The sequence below is a fragment of the Melospiza georgiana genome, chromosome 3, assembly GCF_028018845.1.
Source record: "Melospiza georgiana isolate bMelGeo1 chromosome 3, bMelGeo1.pri, whole genome shotgun sequence".
Classification (NCBI taxonomy): Eukaryota; Metazoa; Chordata; class Aves; order Passeriformes; family Passerellidae; genus Melospiza; species Melospiza georgiana.
The window spans coordinates 16,341,286-16,364,324 of record NC_080432.1 but is presented as its reverse complement, the minus strand read 5'-3'; the positions used below and the strand labels follow the sequence as shown (position 1 = coordinate 16,364,324).

Here is a 23,039-nt window from a genome sequence, read left to right as displayed (position 1 = left end):
AAGGCAAAGCCCAAGCTCCAAGCCCAGAGCACAGCACAGAAAATGAAAACACCCACCGTGGTTTCTAGCAAAGAAAGCTCTGCAAGGAGAGCTCCAAAGCCCTCACTCACTCAGAAGTGCAGCTTTGGGACACAGCCAAATCCAGTGTTTGGACACAACCTGGGGAACAGAACCTACCTCCCTGAGCCCCAGCACCAAAGCTCAGCCCCTGGTCCCCACCACAAGAACATCTCTCCTTCCTGGATGTACCAAGGGACAACCCAGCTCCCTGCCAGCACAAGAACCCAGAAGAAACAAGCATGTTTTTGTTTCTATTCCTGAGGTTTCAACCCCAACATTCTGGTTTTTCTGACGCTTTAGGTCTGAAGTTGACAAACAGAAGCAAAGCGTGGAAGCAGGAGTTCGAGCAAATTCCTGTCAAATTCACCAAACTTATAGCTCAGTGAGAGGAGAACACCGTTTTTGCTATTCCTCAAGGATATTTTGTTACTAAACTTACAGCAATTTATTTTGCTAACGTTCCCCCAAGTGAAAGCAAGGTTTGGCAACTTGCAAGGCAGGAACAAATTTTTACTTTTCATTTTTGCTAGGATAAAATTAATTTTGCTTGAAGGAAGGCAACTTTCAATTGGATTGAGGCTCAAGGAGGAACAGGAAAAAAAGGAAAACAAAACATTAAATCACTCATGTGAAGAGTGAATAGGGTGCTGTATTTGCTTGGGAAGAAGGCCTTTCTAAACTCTGCAGTTCTCTGGACATGACAGCCCAGCAGAACTCACACCACATGCATAAACAAAAATGAGGAAAGAGATCAGAATGCTCAGCTCCACCCTTGGGGGTCTGGGTGTGTGGTTCAGTGCCAAAGGGGCTCCAAAAACACAGCCACAAGTATTCAGCAAGGGTTACCTGCTCCACAGCCAAGCACTACAAATTACACTACCACGAGCTGTGACTCACTGGAGAAATATTGATAAAGTTGCTTTTGAAAGAACATGAGGAGATGTAAAAAAAAATAATTGCACAAAAAACTTCTCAGGCTGTTTAATTTAAGCACTTTTATGCCTGAGGGTCTGAATGAATACAGGGAGATCTTTTTGTTCCTGCAGCAATCAAGTATTTCCTGCCATTACTGATAATGACTTTAAAACAGCACATTTAAGCAGGGCTGTTACTTTATTTTCAGCCTTTCTGAGGTGTAAGTGCTAAAGAGGGGGAGGAAAGAAGGTGATGATGGCTCATCAGAGGAAGCTTATGAGGAGCTGGCACAGGGACCTGGCCACCTTGTCCCACCTGAACCTCCAGACATGGGACATGCCACCCTGACACAGCCCCAGAGCCCGTCACCTTCTGGCAGCCAATAAAAGAAAGAAGAGCAAGCTTTGGAGCTCCTCCAGTGCAATTTGAGTCCTGAATCAGGCAGCACAGGGACTGACCCAACATTAAACCAGCTTAATCCTTTTTCTTGGCCTCCAGTGGGTGAATCACATTTCTGAACAGGACTGGGTGAGTAAATGATACTTTGCCTGAACTGACACAAGTCATTCTCACTCTTTCCTCGTCATCTTTTGCATGAGTTGAAGCTGTCAAACATGGCCCAGAATCACAAGTGTTTCATTTAAACAGTATCACTAACTCCAGTGAATAAACTGTCCAATTTGTTTTTGTCCATCTCTAGTTCCACACACCTTCATGTGGATACCACAAGGACAAGGGGATGGGTAGGAGACAGCAGAAAATGCCATAAGAAGCCACCAAGATCCAAGAGGGAGGGGACAAGAAGCTCTGACTGCAGGACTGGACACTCAGAGGACTCCTTAGAAAAGACAGCAGGCTGCTCTGTGGTTCTGCTTCCACTCAAAACAACCACAATCAGCCACAGGACCAGGCCAGAGCCCATGATGGGCATTTCTCAGAAAAACGTCAAAAAAAATCCTAAAAATGGTCTTTAGGCTGGAATCAGCCCATTTCAGCACTCTAATATTTCTACAGTTTTTGTTGCAAAGGCAAAGGGAGCAAAACCTCCACTATCTGGAGCAGCTCTGATGATGAAATGATACTAGATAGGTCACTGGATAAACCATTAGGAAATGAAAGCAGCAGTTGGCAAATGTCATGGCAGGCATTCAAATGAGCCTGCAATCACCCAGCAGCTAAAGAACACAGATCCTCCCTTTAGCAGGTCAAGGTGTGTTTATTGCCAACAGAAGCCAAGCACTGTAAAAAAACACAGCACGTTTTAACAGGAGGCATTCCACTCCCCTCCACCAGCAGGTGAGGTAAAACTGCTTTCTTAAACAACCCACTTCTGCCAAGCTGCAAGGTGTTTATACAGGTTCACTTGGGAAGTAAGCAGGAAAAAATCCCCTTTTCAGGCAGCCTTTCCCTCCTGACACCTGCTCAAGGGAAGGAGAAGCACCTGCAGGCCAACACTGGAGGGAGGTTTGAGCTCTGCAGATTCCCAGGTCACAGGGGCCCCCAGGCTTTGGTTACACAGCACTGATGCATTATGCTCAGCAGCACCACAGAGTGCCCCAGTTTCCCTGAGCAGCCCTTGGAGAAGGCAAAGCAGCCATGCCTGCTGAACCCCCAAGTGCTGTGCCACCATTTGGGACCTGATCCAAAGGGAAGGACTGTGCTGCCCTGGGATGGAGCTTCCCAGCAGCTCTGCCTGACAAGCACAGCTTCTGCTGTCAGGGCTGAGCCAGGATTTGAGCCACCCTACTGCTGGTCACACTTTCAGACAGGAAAGCACAGCTGACACCACTGTCACTGATGTGCCCATGCCCTCCTGCCAGCTCTTACTCACTTGTTTGCTGAGCAGCACAACTGGTGCATCCTGCAGGTCATCCTCATCCCACTGAGCTCAACAGGTAACTCCCACAGACACTGAATTTTGGGAGTGGAACACTTCCAAATGCTTCTGACTGCCACCTGGCCTGACCCCAACAGCACTTAACGCTACTTAATGTTATTTGCATTTGCACTGTGACAAACCCAAACAAAATCGACAAAACCACAGGCAGGACCTTAACTCTGTTACTTTCACTTCCTTTCTGTAGTAATTTGCAGCAGTTTCTACTACTGGATGTCACACCATGACAATTTCAAGAGGAAACAGTAATTTCACATATCTAGGTATTTCTGCTTTCTCTCTCCTGAGAAAACACAGGGTGCCCAGTAGTTATTGTTCTACTTTCTGAAAAAAAAAGGAGGGGAAAACCCAGGAGAAATAAAATCTCACCACAAATAAAATCTCCCATGCTTCCTACAGACCACTCTGTTTGATGAGGGCAGCAAGAACAGCTGCAGTGGTGAGACAGAAGGTGCTGAGCACAGTGGGGGAAAATATTACTGCCAGTGCTGATATGAGGCTGCAACACTGGGTCTGCACAGTGCCAGAGTTATGCAAACAAGCAAAAATTGAGGAAGAAGAATTTTTGTACAAGTTTTTGCTGTCTAAAAAACACCATAATCATCCATCTGTCCAGAAATGTTATTAAGGATTATGGCAGAGGAAAAATTATAGGCAGAGAAGTGCAGCCAGAACTGGATTTGTTAGAATTTCTCCTGGGGCATGTAACCTACATTAGTCCTGAAGAACAGAGAAAAAAACCCTTCCCCTCCTCTCCCCAAAACTTGAGGAAATGCATGTGTGGATTTAAAAATAAGCAAGCCTTGGCAGCACAGACGTGAGGAAGCCCCCAGCAGGACTGAGGAGCTGGAGGCAGCTTTCATTCCTACCTGGCTCAGTGCAGTTTCTGATGTAGAGCTGCTGTCCCCCATCCCCTGGAGCGTCACTCACGTTCTGCTCACGCGCCTGCAGGAGCTGCCGCCCGCTCCACTTGTCACCATCTCCCACAGAATAGCTCAGGGCATCATAACCTGAAGGAAAAGAGCAGTGGATACATGAGGAAAGGCAACTCCTGATCATCCTGAAGCAGCCAGAATATTTGCATTTTAAAAGCTCCACAGCCCCTTGGGTTTGAAAGGGCAGTGGTTCTAAGCCCACTGGAATGGGACACTGCAGCAGCTTCCCATCCCACGGGAGCCAAGTGCATTCCTCCACAGCTCCTGAAGTTCATCCTAGGAGAGCACCTCTGATTTCCCACCCAGCACCATCTGACTGAAGCCAGAGCATGCCTCTGACTCGTTTCCACACCTCCAGTAACAAGAAACATCCATGAACACGAGGGGCAGTGCTTGTCTCACTACCTCAACCCTTGCTCTGCTTCCCCTTCAGCTTTTCCTTGGTGCTGCTACTAAGTGAAGCTCTGTTTTAGCAATGTCAACAAGACAGCTGGCTGGTTTCTACAATATTTCTGGCACGAGGCTGGTCAGCCCTGGACATGCCATGTCTGCCTAATCAGCTGGACAAACGTGCTCATGTGTCAGTTCCATGCCTCTATGCTGGTTCAGATTTAACGGAGGAAGAAACAACTATTTTTTTTTTAAACCATAAGATATCCACACACCAAATCAGCCCTCTTGCAGTGGAGACCTTGCAGGCCTCCAGGAACAAACAGCATCTGAGAGGGATTTCCTCCCAGCCATTCATCCCCTTCCCAACAAGCAGAACATGGGCTCTCTCACAAGGATCCCTGAATTATTCCCGGTTTTGTCCATTACTTTGCAAACAGATCACAGGCAAAAAAGCAGTGGGATAGAAATTCAGATCTTGGGCCCCAGAGGGTGATTAAGGACAAAGGAAAAGGTTCTCTGCAGGTACCAACCCTTGTGTTTGGTTCCCTGGCACATCCAGGTGAGAGGGCTGCCCAACCTGAGACTTGTCTGCCGTGCCCAGATCATGCTCTGCTCAGGCCCCTCCATGCCACACTAGGAGGGAATGTTTGGGAGAGAGATGCCTGGGAATCTGCAACCCAGGCCACCAGCAGTAACTGGGACCAATTCTCTCAGGATACAGAGGAATCATCTGGGGGCATGTCTGGGGCAAGAGCCACAGCAGCCTGGGCAGCCTGAAGCAGCCCTGTTTTCTAAGCAACAAAACCCCATTTACCTTGGTAAACCAAATGCCATCATTTGAAGCTTCAAGCACTTTGTCCTTTCAATGCTTTACAAATGTTAGAGAATGGAATTTGCTGTCAGTTTATCCTGTGAGCACCAGTAAGATGAAGCTGATGGAAGCAGGCTGCATTTCCAAGAAGGAGCACGAGTGGTAATGCAGCATCAGGGATCTCCCCTAACAACAAACACTCTGCTAGCCTGAGCAAAGCAGTTTCAGTTCCACATACAAGCTGCTTTCAAAGCAGAGGAACTCCTTTCCAAGCCAGAGAGGCTTCTCTGTGTCACTGCATGGAGCAATGGCATGAGGGAGGGAGGGAGGACACAGGGATGGCCCCCAACCTCCTGCAGAACCTCTGCCTCTCTTGGGTGGGAAACTCTTCCAAGCGAGGGGTAAAGAAGAACAATGTCATTTAAGGTGACTTTGGAAGGGGAAAAGCTTAATTTGGCAACAGGAGTGTTTATAAAGGCTACATCCAGCACTGACAAAAATCAGAGTAAATAGCAGTGGATCTGGTCCACGGCCTGAGCTCGATGCAGTGACTGAGACCAGGAAAAGCTCTCCTCTGGCACCTCCAGGTTGGAGCAGGGCCAGCTGTCTGTACCATAGCAGAATCTGCAGCCCATCATCCCCAAAATCCTGCCTAGGGCATTTCCATTCTAAAACACATTTCACTCAACAGAGCAATAGAAAATAGAAGTTAGAGATGAACCTTTTTCAGAGCTTTGGCCTCCCAAGGATTTCCCTGTGAAAACAGGGACACGTGGAGATTTTTAACCTTGCTAACAAGGACACTCAGTGACACACAAGAGGGTCCCTGTGGTTTCCCCATGTGCTGGCACCAGTCTCCTTGTGCTGGGGTGGAGGCAGCTCAAGGCCTGCCCTGCTTTAGGTGCTGGCACAAGGCACAAGCACCAGGGGCATCACCTCAGCCACAGAATTCCACAGCAGGGCTGCCAGGACACCACCACCATGGCCAAACTCTTCCTCCCAAGGAAAAGCAGGAAAACTTACAAAAAAGGAAGCTAACAGTTTTCTTTCTCAACTGTAGTTATTCAGGACTGAATTATTTTTAATGGGAAACACAACAAAGAGTTGTCTTCATTTTCTTCATACAGCAGAGGTAAAGACTGCTAAACTGCCTCACCTGCAGTGCCATTTTGGGCAAGCAAGATGGAATGCTGTTCTTATTAATGTTCTATACATAAAGTAATGTATAAAGCTGCTGGCTTTATACTAAAGCAACACTGTGACACCCTCTAAAGCCCTGGTACAATGAAGAGTTTTTCCAAAGTTCTGTACCATAGCACATTTCAAAGAGAAAGAATTACTTTTCCAAGCACTGAACGCCGCAACAAGGTATTTTCCACAACTCCACAATTCCCCAGCCCCAGTTTTACATTACACACTCAGAACCCAGGTTCTGGAGAGCTTTACTTGCACTTCCTCCCCGAGATATTCCCATGGACAATAAGCACATGAGTCATTTTTCCCTGTCTTTGTGCCTGCCCTGCATTTCATAACAGAGCTAAGACAATGCAGACGGTGCATTTCGAGCAGCCTCTTTCCATAAGGCAGGGAGTGCACGAGTGTGTGCTTGTTGGGAGTTCTGTCCCTGCCAGGCTCAGCCTCTCCAGCAACACTGCTCACCTGTTCCAGCATGGAAGTGAGGTGGAGTGGAAAAAAGGACGGATCAGGCAGCTCAGAACTCCTGGAAAGGCTCTGTGTGTGACCCAGATCTCCACGTGGGAACTCAGGAGCTCCTTACGCTATTCCAGATGGCTCTGGCTGGGGTTTACAGCTTTCAGTGCTGCAGAAACACAGCCAAACTCATCCTGGCTGCACTTCCCAGCACGAAGAACACCACCTTACAATGCTCAACAACATCCCCACGTTCCCCATTGCACTCTGATCTCACAGGCACATTTATTTTCAGCAGCAAGCAAGGCACAGGAACCCCAATGAGATGGAACAGCACCAAGACCTCAGAGCAGATAACCAGCTCCTACAGGGTACAAAGCAGGCTGGCGTGGAGATGGGGGTCCCAAGGGACATGGAGCTCCAGGCAGCCAAAGAAGACAAGAACACCCAACCCCAGAGCTGGAAGAGAAGAAAAAAACTCATCTACTGCAGTGGAGGACTTGGCTCAACAATGCTGAGGTGAATAAAAGCAACAAAGATGTAAAAGTGCTTGTGAGCAGCTGGAGCATGGAAGAGCTGATGGGCAGGGGGCTGGAGCAGGGAAGACCTGACAGGCAGGGCCTTTCTCTGGCACACAGCACTGCTGCACAGGAGAGCTGGCAGGTATCCACAGCTCCCACTGACAATAAACTACTTTCTATGCAAACTGCTGGCCAGAGCCAAAAACAGCACAGCTTTTCCGAAATATGCTTGCCCTTCCTCCTCTCTCGTCTGTCCCTTTTATCTATTGTTCTCATGGTGGCAGCTTTGGGTTTGGGAGGGTTGGTTTCACAACCAGCTGAATTATCTCTGTCTCCCTGAATCGTTCCTGCAGTTATTACAACAGGGAAATGTTTCGGGGGAAGAAAAAAAGCTGGAACAAGCATGAGCTTCTGCATAAGCCAACACAGAGGTGGAGAGCAGTGGTGTGGTGGCCTGAGGACAGAATGATGAACCCTGGTGAAAGATCAGCACACAGCTGAAGGAGCTGCAGCCCTGCTCCACATCTGCCCTCCCACAGCCCTGTCCCTGTGTCCCCAGACCTTCAGGGACATGTCCAGTGAGCCCCTGCACCACCAGACCCACTGCAGACAGCCACCACAGGATCTGAGCTTGTGATTGCATCAACACCTCATAAATGGATCAGCCCTTTGCCTAGGCTGATTTGTGAGATGCTTTTCTTCCAAAATCATCAGCAGCTAGGACCATAAACGTAACATCCTCAGGGGAAAAAAAAATCCCAAACAACAAAAGCCCCAGAAATCCTACACCAGGCTTTGACAAGCAGCCTGCTCCTTACATCTGATTTCAAAGCTGTATTTCCATGGATTTCAAAGCTGCATTTCCATGGATCCTGACCTACACGGAAAGGTGCAGAAGGGCAGGGAAAGCACACTGCTGATAATATCTGTACCACAGGAGTGAGGCACAGAACCAGAGCCAAGCTGCAGGCAGCACCCAGGCAGGGCAGGGTCCCTGCACCAACAGCCCCTCACCACACACCCTCTCACGTATTTTCTATGTGACCACCAGTAGAAAAAAAAAACCCCACAGCCCCCACAAAACCTCCGGGGAGGCTCCCCAGCTCCCTCCTAAGGAGCACAGAGCCTGCTGAGGGTCCCACAAAGCTCCTGCCCCTCCCAGCCCAGCACTGCTCTCAACAAAGCCCAGCTGGAGTCGGGAGGGCAGAGCACACTCCGAAGGTCCAAGAACAGCTCCACAGTTCTCATGGCAACAGCAAAATGTGACTTTTGGTTTATTTTAACTCTGAAAAGCTGCCCAACCTCTGGAAGTGAAATTTCCACACGCATGCTGCTGGGGCCTGCCTCTGCTCCACCCTGAGAGCAAAGCAACTTCAAGGACAGGCAGAGCTCAGCAGAAATGCACCCATGGCTCATCAAACTCCTGGTAAAGTGCCTGCACCACCTCACACAGCAAAGCCCAGGGGATGGAAAAGTATCCCTGCAAGAGATGAACAGGCTCCCCAAGAACTCCTTGGTTCCTGCATCCCAAAGAGCGCTGGATTAAGCTTAGTTAAGTGAAGATAAAATTCTGTCAATCATGACCTTCTGTGTTGTGCCAAAAACTATTACTGGATATGTGATTATTCCAAGCTTCCATGATTGTTCATTACCAGTTTATGCAGAAACATATGTTTTCTTTAATATTTGTATCAGATTGACCATGAAATCGACCATTCTGTTCTCCTTGATCTACATCTAAGTGCAAAAGGAACAGTTCTGCATCTGGTAAAAAATACCACATTTTACTTCTCCCTATCACAGCCTCGTGTGACTTGACTCCTCTCTAAAGTAAACAGGGTTTTACTTCTCCTGACAATGTTTTCATGCTTCTATTTCTATAAAACTATTCCATAGTTTTACCAGGGACATCCCTCTGTGACCCTGCCCAAACTCAGATAATTCTCAAGGCAGCAGCTTCCGACTGGTCTGTACAGCAGCACTGGCTGCTGTGATTCCCTGCTCTGGTTTCTCAGGGATATCTCACTCCCTGCTGCCACTCTGATCCCATTAGCATTTCACCTGGCACAGTGCAGAGTCTGGGCACTGCTGGCACCATCTCTGTGCTTCACAGCCCTGCACTGCCCGCCGTGATTTCCAGAGCTCGCTGGCACAGCACTGCCACTGTCACATTTCCTGAAAAATCCCTTCACCAGGATTTCTTCTCCTGGAAAGCTGAGAAGCTTCAGAGAAAAAGGAAAACCAATATTGTCTCATTTTTTCTCTCCTGTGTTTTGCTGCTTTGGAATGTGGTCTGGAGAGTGTTTATCCAACAGGTGCATGTTTGATTGGTTCATGTGAATTATTTTTACTTAATGACCAAACACCATCAGCAGTGTCAGACTCTGAGGAATCAGTCAAGAGTTTTTATTATTCATTCTTGTTAAGCCTTCTGTCTGTATCCTTCTCTTTCTTTAGTATAGTTTTAGTATAGCATCCTTTAATATAATATAATAAAATAATAAATCAGCCTTCTGAGAACACGGAGGCAGATTCCTCATCTCTCACTTTGTCCTGGGGACCTCACAAACACAATATAGCATGTTTCCCCTGATAGAGTTACTGCTGTTTCCTTCTGCCTTCTGTCCCAAGCATGGGACAGTCTCCTAACGCCAGAAAGCCAGAAAAGTGCTTTTGCTTTTGCCTCCTCCCGCTCCTGTGGCTGTCACAAAGGAAAACTGCAGGAGTAGGTGAAGCAGCATCCTTCACATTACCCTGCTGCAGGCACCAGTGCTTTCCCCCCTGCCCCAAACAAACAGAAAGGAAATTTTCAGAGGCAGAAAAGGGAGATGGAGAGCAAATTCCCCTTTCCAACACATCCCTGAGGCAGCTCTTCTCCCTGACCAAACTCCTTCTCATGCATCTCGCCCTCATCCCTGCTCCCTGTGAGGGATGCCAGGGAATCCTAAAGCACATCCAGACCCCCTGCTCTGTCCCTTTCCCACATTCCACTAACAAACCCTGCTCATTCCACTAGAAAACCCTGCTCACAGAAGGCAGCAGCCACAGCAGCAAGGCTGTGCTACAGGTGGCTGCACATCTGGGTCATCCCTATCAAAACCATCCATCACCATTTCCCTTCTTCATGGTAGACAGAGAGGAGAAAAAAAAAAAAGAGCAGCAATGAATTAATCTCCAGCTGACTTTCCATCACTAACAGAGCTACTTTTTGTACCATTCCAAGATCCTGTGGCTGCCTGAACCTGGCAATCATGACCTTACAAGGCTGGAAAGGCAGCACTTGAGAGGCTCACTGTTACCAGACAGACCCTTGCTTCTCGGAAGGATTGGGTAACGTGTTACAGAAAGAGCTAACTCTCTGGAGAAGGCATTTATCTTTTTAAAAGCAGTGAAAAAAAAAAAAAAAACGGTTTTTCACTTTTAAAAGCAGAGAAAAAACAAACTGCATTTCAAGCCCCTGTGACAGGGGTGAATACCTGGGGTTTGTGCTCAGGAGCTGAGCAGTCACTGCTCCTTCCCCCACATTTTTGAATTTCTCTCCTAATTTTGAGCTGACACAGTGGGAGGAAAGACGGTTTTGGGTCAGATGAAATGTTTTAGTGGAATAAAATATTTCATTTTGGTTTGCTGTCTTTTACACTTCTGGCTAACTAGAACTCCACAGAATTAAATTTAGTCTGAAAATACCGTAAAATGTGCTGGGAAAAGAAACATAGCAACTCTTCCACAAAAAAAAACCACTAAAAAAAAACCAAAACAAAAAAAAAAAAAAGGGGGAAACCATGACTTTATCCCAGTTAAATTGAAAAGTGATTTGCCTGAACAATTTCTGTCGGTGGACAGGGCTTGGAGCAACATGGTTTAGTGGAAGGGGCACTAAAAACAAGCTACTACTCCCAGGAAAGAAAGGAAAAGAAAAAAAAAGGCTGTCATAAGCCCTGGCTCCCACTCTGGTATCTCTGATGATAGGGGAAACATCACAAAAGAGAGATTTATCTTTTTTTCATGCTTTTCTCCACAAGAGATGATGAAAAAACTGGATCTTGCATAAAAGTAAACAAGCATGAGGGATGAAAAGACTATTTCTCCTGTCCTTTTGCCCTACATCTCCTTTGCCCTTGTGTTTCCCTGCACCACCACCACATGAATCTGTAACTGGTATTTGTTTAATTGCTGTTATTTACTGCTTCCACGGTGCTGGAAAGGCACTTGGGGAACACAGACAAGCCTCAGCCCCAGACAAGACACTGGCTCTGGTATTTAACCCCACTGTTTGGGACCAAGTCTGGATTTGCTGCCCAAAAGCACTCCTAACATGGGGAAAATTCACTGACAGCCAGCCCTCCCAGGCAGTGCAGGGCTGCAGGGACAGAGTGAAAGGACCGGGATAGAATACAGCGGGACAGGAGTGTGGAGGAGCTGGGAATTGTGAAATGAGCAGCTGGGGACAGAGGTGTGAACAGGGCCTGGCAGGGGGAGGGAGCACTGGAAATTCCCCTTTTCCTGCCTCTGCTCAGAAAACCCCTGAGATGATCCTTGTCAGCGCTGACAACATGCTGAAGGGCAGCCTGTAACTGATGCTGTGCCTTCCTCCCCAGGAGAACCGAGTTCCTGACACCAATGCAGCAGCTTGGTTCCCAGGAATTAACAGCTCGAATTAACATGGGAGAGCAAGGTGCAGGTTTTGCCTGTGGTCCTGTTCCCTGCCACTGGCCAGCAATGGATCTGGTGGCTCTCAGAGCAGGAGGGAGCACCCATCCCACCAAGCATCCTCATGGAAAGCCTGACTCCACACCCCTCTGTCACCACAAACAGTGCCCCCCACAAAAAAAAAAAGCATTGCCCTCCTTCAGAGCCACCTGTGTGTCCCCAAGCCAAGCTGAAAATCACCTTAGTGACAGAGAATGTTTTCCCTCAGGTAGCCACTCCATTAAATATTGAAAGAGCTATTACCTTTCGGGGATGCCAGTACACTGGCTGTGTCCATTATTTATAACATAATGGTATTCATGATGCATTTTATCCCTTGCTCCTATCTTCTGATCTCATAACAGGCCCTTCTACACAATTTTAAGCAATTAATCCTACCTTAATTACAGACAAATATATCTATAAGCCTCAGGACATCTCTTTCTTATATTTATTAGGAGTAAGTAAACACATCTAGAAATAAATCTGGTAGTCAGGGAAGAAAGGAAAGGGATGAGGGAAAGGGATGAGGGAAAGGGACGAGGGAAAAGGGACCAGGGAAAAGGGGACCAGGGAAAAAGGGGCCAGGGAAAAGGGACCCGGGAAAAAGGGACCGGGGAAAAGGGGACTAGGGAAGAGGGACCGGGGAAAAGGGGCCAGGGAAGAGGGGCCGGGAAAAAGGGAAAGCCTCTCTGGACACTCCCACTCTGGACACACCAGGAAGCTCCTCATAAATCACCACAGATCAATATAGAGAATTATCAAAAACTATCCCTGGCCCCAGCAGATTTTGCGCTGGTCCTTATCAGGGTGGGCCAGGAGCACAAAGCTGCTGAAGGCTTCCAAGGGAGATCTGTCTAAGGCTTGGCTGAAGCTTGTAGAGGCTCCTTAGCAGATCCCTGAAATGTCCCTAAAAGCAGATAACATGGATGCAATCCCTACCCAGACTGGCACCTGCACTCTTACTTCTTCCACCTGGGAATGTTCCCTGCCTGCTGGAGAAGACAGGCACAAAGGCAGCAGGTACCAGTCCCCAGCAGCACCCTGCCCTCCTCTGAGAAATGAAGCCAGCCTGGAATGCTACAAAGTGTGTTAAGGAAATAAATAACACTACAGAGAGGAAAAAAAAAACTGTTTTTAACCAGAGGTCCTGGAACAAAAGGATAGTGCTCCACATCATACCAGAATCAAGTGTTTGAGGCTGTCCTTTCTTTATAAGGCTCTAAGCCAGGCAGACCCTCCAAGAAGCTCTTTATTCTTTATTTACCCTGAAGTGAGACACTGCAGACCCAGGTTTAATTCACTGCTCTACTCTTAGCCCGTGAGGTGACCTTGGACAAGTTGTTCTGTCCAGATTCTCAGCTGGTGTCAGCTGGCACTGTGCCGCCAGAGGCAATTTAAACAATTTGAGATGCCAGCCCCAGAGCCCTGGGTCCTCAGCCTCCCTCTCCTGAGCAGCTCCGCCACCCCCACGCCTCAGGGGCACCAAGTGGGGGCAAGAAGAGAACTCATGCTTCCCTTGGACACTACCTGGTTTTCATAAAATGAAACAAAAAGCCTGGTTTGGTTTTTGGGGATTTTTTAAAATAGCCTTATGATCAAAGCTTTAGAAATATTGCTGTGTGAGGCCCCACCTGGAACTCAGCTCCACGGACACCAGAAGGATGGATGGACCTGTGGGAGCAACGCCACAAAGATGCTTCTGCTATGGAGACAGGCACCCTGCAATCTCCCTTTGGATCATTTCTTCATTCAAGAGGCTTTTACATTACTCATTACTCAGTTACTTTCTTGGACAACTCCTCCACTTCTGAACAAGCTTCATTTGCTGCCTCCTCCGATTTAGCGCAAGAACAAATCCAAAGAACACGAAACTCAATTTGTTTTACTCTGTCAACAGCCAGCAGCAAAGTTAACTAACTTGAGGGTGTTTTTAAGTGCTGGCTGCCTCTCCTGCCATGCCACTGCTGTCCCAGCTGGAGCACAGGGCCAGCAGCACCTTGGGGTGAGCACAGCTGATGGATGGAACCTGCTGAACAACAAGCTGTGCATGGCTGGGACCAGGTTTCCCTGAAGTGAACTGCTGCAATCATTTACAAGAGATCCTTTCTGCCCCATCCTCTCAACAACACACAAATCAACCACCCTGTATATGTGCACTGAGAATTGGAGGGTAGGTTCTTGTCAGAGGAAAAAGGAATGTCCATGTAAGGCTCGTTTCTCCTCCTGCTTTATGTTACAGGATGTTCAGGCCATCTTAGGGGAAAAAAAGCAGTTGAGTCTATCTCTGAATAAGGATGATTTTAATAGCAGACCCTTCAGTTGTTTGTAGCTCAGTTAGCATGTTTTTGGCTTACATATCAAAAAGATTCTTCTCCTGGACTTCAGCAAGCTGTTTCCCAATCAAACCATTAAAATCTGTTTGCAGTTCTCCCTGGATAGGTGATGCCTGCTGCTGTGCTCTGCAATTCCTCAGCCACCACGGGGACAGGCACACTTCCCAGGGCTAATCCACAGGGACAGGGCAGAACACTTGGGGACCAGAGCTCCACCTGGGTACCTGTCACTCCTGAGCCTGGAGAACCCCACAAATTCTCTCGTGCCTCAGTTTCCCTCCCTCACAGTCTGTTGTCATGCTTGCTCCCATTTCCCCCGGCAGGACTGGGGGCTGAGGAATGGCCAAAGTGAGGAAGGGCTGGGGTAACCACCTGAACTGGACACACTGCAAGGCAAGCCCTGATCCTGACTGCCTGTGGACACAAACCCAGCCCTGAGCTGAGCTCTGTGCACACCACTGGAGGAGCAGTGAGCTCAGGCCAGGCTGTGCATCCCAGCAACTTTACACAGCTTGGCACTGGAATGTCCCAAAACAACCAAACCCATGCCTCCAAACCCCACCTGACACTCCTGTGTGCCCCAGAGGGCTTTTCCCCTACTAAAAGAAGATATTTCCCCTTGCCAACACACAATCACATCCACCAACACAGGACCTGTGCCCTGGCCTTGTAGAGCTGAGCAAGAGGAGAATGTGGGGCACAAAACACAGCTGGAAACACACACTGCTCCCCTCCTCTCCTCCAGGCCATTCCCAGGTTCCAGCCAGGACCTGGGGACCATCTGCTTCCCACAGGCAAAGCTTATAGGCAAATGACATTCCATCTTAGCCAAAAAAGTCCATAAAAGGCAAATAAAGTCCCAGCAAGTCCTGTCTCACACAGCTTTCTCCCTGGACACCACATCTGGACTCCTCTTCAATGCTTCCCTTCTTCCAGAAGAACAAGGCCCAGGACCTTTCCCTGGAGTCCTTGGCACAATGCTCCTAGTCCCAGGAATACAAAAAAAAAAAACCAACCCCACCCCACAAAAAAAAAAACATCAAACCTAAAAAGGAAAACAAAACAAAAACCCACAAACAAACAAACTAAAAAAGAAAGACAGCAAGAAAAACCCAGCTTAAACATCTCCAGTTCACCTCAAGCTTCAGTCTTAATTCTGGCATGGAGTCCAGTCCTTTCTGCTGGATGCAACATCCTGTCCCACTCCCTTCCCTTTTTTTGCCTCCAACAATCAAGCACACAGAGAAATCCTGTTATTTCCAAAGTCTTCTCAGCCTGCTTCTAAAGAAAAGCTCAGCATCAAGAGATTGTGCCCACTTTATTTTAAAATCTGAGCATGAAGCTGAAATCCAGCCATGCAACAGTACGGACACAGGGATTTCACCTGTCTCACACAGGTACAGCTGGTCCTCTCATTCAGCTGTCTCCTAAATCAGTGATGGAGGCCTCAACATCCTCCCAAAAGTGATGGAGGCCTCAACACCCTCCCAAATTCCTGGGCACAGCAGGCTCATCCCTTGGCCACCTTGCTGTCCCAGCAGCTGCACTGCTATGGACCCCAAGGTGACAAAATCAGGGCTCATTCTCACCTGAACATTCCTTTGCTGACTGCTGTGGAGACCTGACCTCCTGCAGGAGGTGATGCAAGGAAAGGGAATGTGAACCTTGCCATGGGACAAGACAGAGGGATCCAACCCCAAGGGATCAGCTCACTGCAAATTCCCCATCCAGATGCCATTGGCAGTAAGTAACAAGGACAGGCTGCCCAGGGCAGCAGGAGTCTGCCAGTCCAGCAAGGATCCCACAGGGAGGAGAGGCAGAACACCTGCATCCCTGTAGGGTCAGCCAAGAACCCATTCACGAGCTGCAAATTACACTCATTTACCACCTTGCTTCCACAGGCTTTCCCTTTGATGCTGTGAGTAATGCCGAGCAGCCACAAGGATTTACTCACCGTGCAGCCCTGCTCTCCTGAGAGCATGTCTGCAGGAAGGGATGATTAGCATGGAAGGGCCTGGAATACGCTGCCCACACCTGGGCATGCCTGACCACTCCTGCCCAGGAAGCCACAGCAGCGGAAAAAAAATTAGGATGAGGTTACCAGTGGCTTTTGGCATGGGTCTGACTTGGCTCCTGCTGATACAACCCAGAGCAGAACAAAGCTTTTCAACATCCCCAGTGCTCTCCAAAGCCTAAAGACTGCTCTAGAGAAGGGCAAGAAAGGCATGGCTAGAAAAAGAGTAAAAGCTTTAAACTCTCTAAATTTGTTTTTAAAAATGAGCTGCTGTAGCTCAACTGGGGGCTGTGAAAGGAGTTGGGAGAGAGAGCACAGCACAGCTCCCATCACCAAGATGCACCCCTCAGACCCTGCACTCCTGTCAACTTCATATGGTTTCCATTCCAAACCACAAAATTCTGACATTTTCAGGCTCAGGTTTCACAAAACCTGGCTGTTTTCTTCAGCTTTTAGTATTAGAGAAGGCTTTATGAAATTAAGGCTTTACTAAATTTTCTATGCTCGTCAACAGGAAGTCCAGAAGGGGTAACTTAAACCACTCCAAAGGAACAGAAACCAGAAAAAAAATCCAATGATCTTCCTAACTACCAGAGAGTTGCCATCAATTTAAAGAACAGAGACAAAACAGACAGGCTAACACCTAGAAGCAGGTCAGGTCCAGGGTGAGGGGAGTTTTCCAACTGCAGGGCTGGATGCTGATGTCCTAAATGACCCAGTCCCAGCACAGACTTTTTTTAATGTCTGTATCCTCCCAAGAGGATGCAGGCACAAATACCTGCCACAGGAATATATGACAGGTTCAGCTGAGTCTTTTGAGCATCTCTGACCAAAAATGGACAGTGTGACCAGCCTGCCTTTTCTAATTATGGACTACTGAAGATTAGCAGCAGGAAGGAAATACTGGGAAAGGGCTGGGACAGAACCAACCAACCATGCCCAGCCCTCCTCATGAGCTCTGCTGTTCTGAGCACAGCCACCACCCAAGGGCTCTCTGTTAATGCCTCTCACCAAGTCATCTCAGCGTGCTGGTTTGGCAATAAACCTCCTTTATTTATCCTGGGCTAGTTTTCTGCTGGGTTAGCCTGCTGGAAAGGCTCAGCTAAGGGCCACCACCATGCCAGAGTCCAGGCAGGAGGCACCAATAAGGGCAAGGAGCAGCCAAAAGCCATGGACAGGGCAGGACTGAGCTCACACAGCTCCATTAGCACAGGCAGGTGTGCAGCACAAGCCAAAGGAACATCAGCTCCTGAGTCCTTCTGCAACTCACCCTCTGCCAGCCTGCTGTTCTCCTTGCTGTTGAGCAGCTGGGGCAGCCAGCAGCCCTCTGCCCTCACACCCTGCTGCCAGAGCTCCTGAGCATCCTGAGCACCCTGACCCTGCAGTTCCAGGTGCTGTGCCAGGGTCCACCTCAGCCCTGGCATGCAGCCTGGCACTCCCTCAGCACTTCAATGAAGTGGGCTGCACACAGACTCTGAAATACGGGAGTTGTGAAGGCAGTCCTTCAGCCACAGCCAGGTGTGCAAGCCCTGCTCTGCCAGCACCTCAAGCTGGTTCTGGTCAGGTCCCCTCAGCCCTGCAAGCAGCACCACATGTCCCATCCCTGCTGCTCGACACAAGGGCTCAGTCTCAACCAGCTGTGGGTGCAGGACCTTGAACAAGTACTAAATAAATGAACAAGTCATTTCCTGCAAGGCCAAACACGCTCCCTGCCAAAGAGGTCACATACCACGCTCTGGCCTGATGCCTCTCCCGAGTTTGTGAGGGTAAATTCCCATATCCAGGGGTCCAACAATTACAGCAATACATCTGGGCTAGGATTACTCACGCTGAAGCTAGGATTACGCTCCGCTGAAGAAGTGAGGAAAACAACTGCTTGTGTGCTTTCATTGCGTGACCTCCAAAGTTCGGTTTGGGTTTCTCGGTTCACACAAACCAAAACACTCCGATCTGGGAGTTTTCACTTGAACTCTCAGCTAGAGGAGTGGGATCTGTCCCACCAAGGTTCTTCAGAGTTATTTTGGCAGGCAGGAGATCTGTAAGGAAAAGCCCTTTGAGGCAGGGCCCGTGACAAAGCGGTCAGGAGCAAGCACACTGCGTGGCTCATTGCAGCTCCTCCAACCAGCACAGGGGTGGAAGGCGGACGTGCCCCGGGATCTTTGCTCCCCATCTCTCATCACACCACCCAGGATTGCTCAGAGGCTTTCTAAGAGTGTGCTCTCATGACATGGATGCTTTCAACACACCACAGCCCACAAGGAGCGGGCAAATACCAGCCCTGTGATAAAGGAGCCTGAGCTTCGTTTTTAGGGTAAGTCTCAGAGCCAGTCAAAACGCATCTGGCGGGCCCTGCTCCACCATGCTGAACACTTCACTCCCATCAAGTTAAAACAAGACTTAAAAGAAACCTGAATCTTCCACACTTGAATCACACAGGCCACTCCAAGTGCTTGGACGTGCCCATCCCCATGAGTAAGGGCTGCAGAATCAGACCCAGCTTTTCCTCACCATCCTGCCAAAGACACAGACACAAAGGAGAGCAGAAAAATCCCACTGACTGATGCCCCTGCTATTTCTGCTGTCCGTGACTACAAACTGGTAAGAGGCCTGACTCAGAAGCCTCCCTTGAAAAGCCTGAATCATTACAATTTAGAAGGCAGGCTCATATAATGAAGTCTCCACTCCTCCCTCCCTTTAGAACAGAGAACTCGAGTACATTGATGGGGGGGGATAAAGAGGGAAAAAATATAAACCCAACTTCACACTTTGTTCAACCCTTTCTGCACGAGTGGCAGTCGGGCAGCCAGAGGTTGACAGCTGGATCTGGGGTCTGCAGGGCTGTGTTTGGTCTCAGTTACACCTCTCAGTAACCAGTGTGACCTCCTTAATGCCAGAGCACAACCACAGACTTACACTGCCAGCAAGTGAGAAAGGGGCACCCCAGCTGCATGATCACTGCCCAGACAAACTGTGAACTTGGATTTCTTCTTAGCACCAGATCTATTTCCAAAAGCTTGTCCCTTGTGGGATAGAGAGATCATTGGAATGAGCCTCACAGAACACTATAACGTTTTAACACTTTGTTATTACACATCATTTAGCAACAGGAGATCTCAAACTCACTTCACAAAGCAGCCTTATTTTCGAGACCCAGCCAAACAAGACATGGAGAGCTTTGATTAAGACCCTCAGAAAAGCAGGGGGAGCTACCAGAGCAGAATCCCAGAGCTCATGCCCTGTCCCCTAGAGTTGCCTGCTCCAGATGCTTGATAAACTAGACTGCTGTGGTTACCTGCCTCTTGCCTGTTTCCTGTGGAGACGTGCCAGCACACACACCTCACAAGGAGGCTCTGGCACCCAACACCCTCCGCGCACACACACACACACACACACACACACAGGTCTGCAGTGATTCCAAAAGCCTGGCTCCTCCACATCCAGGCCACGGCTGAAATGGTGCCTGAGGGGAAGGGGACTGACAAAGAAAAGCTGCAGCACTAAAAGCGAGCGTGCATCATGCAAAGAGGTGATTCAAGCCTAGGTTTCTGAGCTGGATCAGACCTCGACACCAAGGCTCTCCAGGAGCAGCAGTCACTGCAGCACCCCGGGCAAGCCTGTGCCCAACCTGACACTGCCATCGGTCCCTCTGGCACCAGGGATGTTGGGAGCTGCTTATGCCACACGCACTCCGAACAGCACACACTGAAAACCACCCCAGAGCCTGCTGCCAGGGCAGCAGAGAAAGAGATGCCAGTCGACAGAAAAGCACCACAGTCTAGTCACAAGTTTCTACTGTGGATTCTAAATGCTGGTTTTATGTGGGAAAAATACTGAAACAACTACAGAGAAACACACCTTTCCACCTCCTGAGCACAACACAAATGCTGGAGAGCATCAGGCTGTATCTGAGGCTCCCCAAGAGCCCACTCACTTTGGTCCCATGCAGCGCTAGCGGATGCAGTGGATGCTGTGGTAAATTTCCCCCTGTGACATGATTCTTCTCCCTGTCATTCCTGGCTCTGCGTGACAAATGCCATTCCTCACCTCTCAGATTAACTTTGAGCAAACTGATCACAACAGCCAGAAGCAAAGCAGCCAGAGCCCTGACACAAGTCTGCTGCACCAGCTGGGGAACACTCTGGCAGTTCAGGCAGAGCACAAAGGCACCTGTGGCATCAGCACCTTCTGCACAGGCAGGGACCCCAAATCACAGGATGGGAAGAAGCACTGCACTTAAGAGAGAGGAGTGCATCTCCATCTTCCCGCTGAAGAGAGCACAGGTGTGGCCCCAGCACCACAGCCATTCTCACCAGCAGCCTTTGAAGTTTAGGTAAAGGAAGGATGGATATTTGTGTCACACATCTGCATCTTCCGTGCTGGCAGACCTGAATACACCTCAGTACATACATAAACTCCTGTTTACTTACAACGTCGCTCATGTTTATCCTGGCCTTACTTCTTGGAAGCAACCACCACGTTTGTAAGAAAAAGCGTAAGTTTTAGAAGACATGTGAAAAAAAAAAAGACAATTCGATTAAACTGAAGGCATAAAAGTCCCGAATCTTAAAAACACATCCCAACATCGTAACACTCCACAAGAAACACTGCGTTCAAGCCGTAGCTGGTGTTTGTGCTCTTCCCTGAACATCAGAGCATTCCTTACACCATGCTGGACACCGTGAAACCCTTCAGACACGTCTGTTTATTCAAAAAGCAAATTCGAGTCACGGAGGCGTACGCTCTTCTTTCCTTAAAGGCAAATAAGCCTTGCCTAATTTCTGCTTACATTCGCGGCTCCGCAGAGCAACAACGCGAACCGCTTCCCACCGCCCCCCGCGCAGCCCAAGCGCGGCGGGCAGGGCACCCCTGGAACCCCGAACCCCGGGGCTCCGCAGGAGAGCTCCGGGAACTCGGTGCCCGCCGGGACCCCCGGGGCAGGCGGGCCCCGCTCCACACGCCGAGCTCCGCCAAGTTTCACGCTGCTCCCGCGGCCGCCCCCGGCGCGCAACACCGCGGCTCGGGAGGGCCCCGGCGCGGACCCCGTGAGGGAGACCCGGCCAGCGCGGATCCCATGAGGGAGCCCCGGCCAGCGCGGACCCCGTGAGGGAGGGAGCCCCGGCCCCCGCGGCGCCGCCCTCCGCCCCGCAGCCGGGCTGGGCTGGCCCGGCCGCCGCCCCCCGCCGCGGCCCCGCACTCACCGCCGCGCCCGGCCGCGCAGCCGGCCAGCAGCAGGGGCAGCAGGGCCAGCAGGGCCAGCGAGCAGAGCGCGCAGCGCTGCCCCCGCAGCAGCCGCCGCCGCCGCCGCTCCGCCACCGTGCCCGGGGCGCCCATCGCGGCCGCTCCGCTGCGCTCCGACCGCTCCCCGCGCCGCGCCGAGCCCCGCCGGGCGCCGCAGCGCCGCCTCCGCCCGCCCACCGCGGGCGGGACGGGGCGGGGGCCGCACGGCGGCGGCGGGGCCGGCGGCGCTCGGCCCCTCCTCGGGCAGCGCTCGGAGCGGGCGCGACAGCGGCGTGGTGCCCGCTGCCGGCTGCCTGCCTGCCTGGGAGGGGGCTGGCTGGGCATCGCCTGCGCTCGGCGTCGCTCCATCGCACCTCCCGCCACCGCTCGGGACCGCGCGGCATCGCCGCCTGGGCTACGGCCTGTGCTGTGTGGGACAGAGAAAAGCCCCAGCGCATCGCTGACCCCTCACCTGTGATCCCGGGCACGGCGGGAGGCAGCCCTCGCTGCCACCCCTGCGCCTTTCAGAGGTTTCTCATTGCGGCTGGCTGGGGATTTTTTCCCGTTTCTCACACTCTGCCCTCAACTTTCTGCCGGGTGAGCAGCCACCTGCCCTTCATCCCGGTCCTGTGTGAGCCCTCTTGCCTCTCATCATTCTACTGGGCACCCTGGCACCCCGGCTCGCACACTTCTGGAGAGCTGTGCCATCCGGACAGCCCACGCACAGCCACCCCAGCCCTCCTCTGCTGGGGCTGCCGTGCTCGAGAAACCTGGGCCAGCCAGAACCTTTCTTCCCCTCTTTCTTGGAATGTCGTAATTCTGCTGGAACATTGACACAAACGCCTAGAGGCTGTGCTGAGCCCTGGGCTCTGTGCACACACCAAGGAACAGCTGCCCCTGCAGGGCCCACACTTGTGGAGACACACCATTATCCAGGCCCTGGAGTTTCGCAAGCAATCGACCTTTTTGGCTGGAATGCCACCTTCATCTGAGATGAATAGGACAACAGAACAAATACATCTGTTACCAAGATCTGTCTGTTCCCCAAGAAATGCCATGGTATGCTGTACACAGAGTGAAATGAAAGTAAACATCACTGTCAGTAGCTCTGGTCAGTTACCAACCTTTCTCAATGAAGACAGTCTCATTCTGGGGCAGCAACAAATTACATTCACCCACCCTCTCCTGAAAGGGTTTCTGCCAGTTCTGAACTTGACCAGGATGTCAGTTTCCAACTCTTACGCATTCACTGCTTATGCTCCTACACACAACTTTAACAACACAGGTGTCTCAGTTGGCCCAGTGTAGGCAGAGCCAGCTCCCACCCAGACAGTAAAGGGAGTTGAGAACTGGCCTAGGATGTAACTATGGAAGAAGGGTTTTGTTTTGGTTTGTGTTTTTTCCGGGTAGGATACACTCCCTTCCCCCTGGCAGGGCAGGTTTTATCCCATAGTAAACAGCTCTGAAACCTGCAGCACTGTCAAACACTTCAGCAAGTCACTCCAGGTGAGGAAAGAGATCCTGACTGTCACCAACTGATGCCATGGGAAAGCAGTCATGGGTGAGAGAGGCTTGGGAGTGAAAGTTCCCATTGCTGACAC

General features: G+C 50.1%; 1 protein-coding gene across 2 annotated transcripts in view; it reads right to left on the bottom strand.

Annotated features, from left to right (window-relative positions):
• Positions 1-21,495, bottom strand: part of SLC24A3 (solute carrier family 24 member 3) — a 100,191-nt gene extending 78,696 nt beyond the window's left edge. For both annotated transcript variants that reach the window (XM_058021517.1, XM_058021518.1), the window contains exons 1-2: positions 21,420-21,495; positions 3,742-3,882 (exon numbers count right to left, since the gene is read on the bottom strand). The gene's annotated coding sequence lies outside the window, so the exon portion shown is untranslated. The remainder of the gene's footprint in view (positions 1-3,741; positions 3,883-21,419) is intronic.
• Positions 21,496-23,039: the final 1,544 nt, after the last annotated feature.